The sequence below is a fragment of the Nicotiana tomentosiformis genome, chromosome 10, assembly GCF_000390325.3.
Source record: "Nicotiana tomentosiformis chromosome 10, ASM39032v3, whole genome shotgun sequence".
NCBI classification, from domain to species: Eukaryota; Viridiplantae; Streptophyta; class Magnoliopsida; order Solanales; family Solanaceae; genus Nicotiana; species Nicotiana tomentosiformis.
The window spans coordinates 73322488-73327225 of NC_090821.1; the positions used below are offsets into that span (position 1 = coordinate 73322488).

The 4738-nt window shown below is 37.0% G+C and overlaps 1 pseudogene; it reads left to right on the plus strand.

Moving 5' to 3' along the window:
- Positions 1-293: 293 nt before the first annotated feature.
- LOC138900390 (uncharacterized) lies at positions 294-3234 on the plus strand (annotated as a pseudogene).
- The last annotated feature ends 1504 nt before the right edge of the window (positions 3235-4738 follow it).

Sequence of the window (4738 nt, forward strand, 5' to 3'; positions counted from 1 at the left end):
TCTCAGATAATAGAGACAGAAATGTCTACACTATCAAGAACTTAGAAAACTTTGGGGATCAAATCTGTCTTACATCTATGATTGAAGATCCCTGAGTTTGGCATATAAAACTTGGTCATGCAAGCATGCATGCTATTCAAAAACTGTCTAAACATGATCTTGCTATTGGACTCCCAAAACTAAATTTTTTGAAAGATCATATATGTGATGCATGTCAACTAGGAAAACAAACTCGCTCATCTTTCAAAGTCAAAAACATTGTTTCTACCTCTAAACCTCTTCAATTACTGCATATGGATTTATTTGGTCCTACTAGAACTGCTAGTATAGGAGGTAAGAAATATGCTTTTGTTATTGTAGATGATTTCTCTAGATTTACCTGGGTTATGTTTCTTAGTCATAAAGATGATGCTCTAAAGAATTTTGAAGTTTTCTGTAAGAAGGTTCAACGAGAAAAGGGATACTACATCTCTACTATCAGAATTGATCATGGAGGAGAGTTTGAAAGCAGAGCTTTTGAAAATTTCGGCAACGATTAAGGAATCTCTCACAACTTCTCTTCACCAAGATTACCACAGCAAAATGGAGTAGTAGAGCGTAAAAACAGAACCTTGCAGGATATGACAAGAACCATGATTGTGGAAAACTCTCTACCTCATTATTTTTGGGCAGATGCTGTGAGTACATCATGTCACATCATCAACAAATGTCTGATTTGACCAATTCTCAAAAAGACTCCTTATGAACTGTGGAATGGTAAGAAACCAAATATCAGCTATTTCCACCCCTTTGGATGCAAATGCTTCATCCATAATATTGGGAAGGATAATCTTGGCAAGTTTGATCTAAAAAGTGATGAAGGTATATTTCTTGGTTACTCTCCTTCAAGTAGAGCTTACAGAGTTTATAATAAGAGAACCTTATGTATTGAAGAATCTATTTATGTTATTTTTGTTGATACTAACCCTCGTCCAAGGAATGAACATATTCCTGAAGATGAGGAAATTTTTTGTGCTCCTAAGTCAGTTATTGTAGGTAAGGATCATCAAAATGAGTCAGCTAATCAACACACTCAATCAGCTGAAGTACCACCAGAAGATCTTGACCTACCCCAGCCAGATCAGTCGACTACCGAAGAAAGGGTGACTCCAGTAAATACTCCAAATGAATGGAAGAGTGAACGAGGATATCCTCACAAATTCATTATAGGAGATCCACAGGAGGGAATAACTACAAGAAAATCTCAAAAGAACAAATCTCATGTAGCTCTCATTTCTCAAATTGAGCCCAAGAAAGTGGATGAAGCTCTAAAGGATTCTCATTAGATTAGTGCTATGAAAAAAAGAATTATATCAGTTTGAAATAAATAAAGTATGAGAATTAATTCCAAAGCCTCAAAACTCTTCTGTTGATGGAACTAAGTGGGTCTTCAGAAACAAATTGAATGAATCAGGTCAAGTTGTTCGAAATAAAGCAAGACTAGTAGCTCAAGGCTATTCTCAACAGGAAGGAATCGACTATGATGAAACCTTTGCACCTGTGGCAAGATTTGAATCCATTCGAATACTACTTGCCTTCGCTGCTCACAAAGGATTCAAATTATTTCAAATGGATGTTAAAAGTGCGTTCCTAAATAGTTATATCTCTGAAGAAGTATATGTGAAGCAACCACATGGCTTTGCAAATGCCACTTTTCCAAATCATGTATACAAGCTGACTAAAGCCATGTATGGTCTCAAACAAGTTTCTCGAGCATGGTATGAAAAGTTAAGCTCTTTCCTTTTAAATCAAGGTTTCAAATGAGGTAATATCGATACAACCCTTTTCATTAAGCAATTCAGTTCAGGTAATCTTATTACTCAAATTTATGTAGATGATATTATTTTTGGTATCCCTAACTCTGTTCTTTGTGAAGAATTTATTCTTTCCATGAAAGGAGAATTTGAAATGAGCATGATGGGAGAACTAACCTTCTTCTTTGGGCTTTAAATAAAGCAGTCCCCTAAAGGAATTTTCATATGCCAAACCAAGTATACCAAGGGGCTTATCAAAAAGTTTGGGATGGAAGATGCTAAGGCTATTGGTACTCCAATGAGTCCAACTACCGTGCTAGATGAAAATAGCAATGGAAAACTGGTTGATGAAAGCATGTATAGAAGGATGATTGGATCTCTACTATATTTAACTGCCAGTCGACTAGATATCATATTCAGTGTATGCAAATGTGCTAGATTCCAGTCGGCTCCTAAAGAATCCCATCTCTCTGCTGTTAAACGAATTATTAGATATTTAATTGGTACATCTGAACTAGGACTATGGTATGATCACTTTAACAATGTCTCTCTAAGAGGCTTTTCAGATGCTGATTTTGCAGGAGAAAAGATTGATAGGAAGAGTACCAGTGGGACATGTCAATTGTTAGGAAATGCATTAGTATCTTGACACATCAAGAAACAAAATTGTGTTGCACTATCAACGACTAAGGCAGAATACCTAGCTGTTGGAAGCTGTTGTACACAAGTTCTATGGATTATGCACCAACTTCTTGATTTTAATTTATCTTTTACATCCATTCCTATCTTTTTGTGACATTACTAGTGCTATCTGTTTATCAAAGAATTCTGTGCATCATTCTAGAGCAAAGCATATAGAAATTAAACATCATTTTATCCTAGATCATGTAGCAAAAGGTGACATTATTTTAGAGTTTATTAGTACTAATTCTCAACTTGCTGATATTTTTACAAAACCTCTTTTGGAAGAAAGATTCTGCCTTCTCCGAAAAAAGATTGGCATTGTGCCAAATTTGTAAATCAAATATTTCCTTGAGTGTTTAAAATATTTTACACTATACTAGAATATTTTATTTCCTTACTTATATGTGATCTAATTACTTTTATGTGTAAGCTTAATTATTGCAAGTACCGCCGATCAGTCACTTATGTACCATCTCTTCCGTCTGAACTTGGCCTTTCCATTAACCAAGGCGTCTCTTCGATCTTCCTAAAATCTTCAATAAAAACCCCAGTCTCCAATATTCCTCTCATTCTCTACCAAACAACCCTTCACACCATGGCCAAAAGAAATCTCTCCTCTGCAACCAGACGCAGTCGAAGATTACAAAGACCTCTTAACACTGAAGAGCTTGTGGATATGAAGTCGTCCATTGACTCAGATTTTCTCAGAACAGACAATGAAAGCAGCAATTCATCTGAAAATCCTTCCATTAGCTAGAAAAAGGTCGGCAAGAGACCCACGGAGCAAACCCCCAAAAAGGCTGAATGCAAAAAGGGTAAAGTGGAACGCTTGAAATTTGGTCCTGAGGACAAGCTAATCTTCTACGGCCCCAGTGCATAGGCAAGGTTTGAGTCCTACAAGTCAAAATCCATGGCTTATGGACGCTCTATAAGTCTCTATGTTATGAAAAGTCTTCATTGTGATGTGACTGCAATTATTGATTCTCAGTACCTTTCCCCTCTCTTTGACACTATTGGAAACTCTGTGTATGAAGAACCTATTAGAATGTTTTATGCAAATCTTTTCGTGAATGATAAATATGATTTGGAATATATGGTTTTAAGGACTAGAATTGTTTTGGACTCGTACCAATTTGAAAAGATCTTTTCTGCCAAGTTTAGTGGGTATGATGTGTTTGTCCAAAATTCTTAGCACAAAAACTTCGAAGTGTCTTTTGATGAAGCAAAACATTTTCTGTCTGATAACCCCCTCCCCCCCCCCCCGACATTTTCCCCCAAAATCTTAAGTTTGAACACCGTATTTTGTCCCACATAATTGCCACTACTCTCCTTTCCAGATCTGGGTCCCTTAGCTTTTTGTCCACTAGAGATGTCTTTGTCCTCTACTGTCTGGTTAATAATAAACTTCTTGATTGGTTTGTGTGGATTCGTCATTATATGCTTGAAAGTATAAGGGATATATCCTCCTCTACTGCATGTCTGCCTTATGGTCTTCTCATCTCTCATATTCTAGAAGTCATGAAATTAGACTTGGCACCCTATACACCCAAGTACATCACTAGTACTTATGATAAGACAACTTTTTCAATGATGGGGTACACTCTGGGTGATGATGGATGGGTTAGGCGAGCCAAGGTTGAAAGTGCTCCAGCACCATTTGAAGTCCAAAATGATCAACCGGCTTCTTAGTCAACTGCCTCTCAGAATCTTCAACAAATTCAACATTACCTTGATGGAGTCAAGTTGCTTCTTGTTGAGATGAAAGAACAGGTAGATAAAATCAGGGATGTCACCAAGGAGACTGGTACAGATGTGGCCAAGATTAAGATGGACATTGGAGCCACACGGAGACAAGGAACCAGGGCTTTCAACTCTATGGGTGAAAATATGGACAAACTCGTCAAGGACGTTGATAACTCCTATGACTCCTTCTTCACCAAAGTGATCAACACCCTCAAATACTTCCTGGGAAGAAATTAATGCAACCAATATTTTTGCTTATGCTTATTTTTGTTGGTGGTTTCTTTTAAACAATGTTTTTTGGGTATGTACTAACTAAGCCTCTGCTGAAGGTACTACTTCTGCTGCACTAACCACCTTATTAGTATGTACATTTTATCCTATATTATTCTGTGTGCTATTATTTCCGTTTTGATTGATGTTAAAGGGGGAGAAAGAAATGTGAGTAAACACCAGTAGGAGGATTGCAATTACAGTTATTCGGGAGGAGATGGAAACAACATAATCTCAGGGGGAGCAAC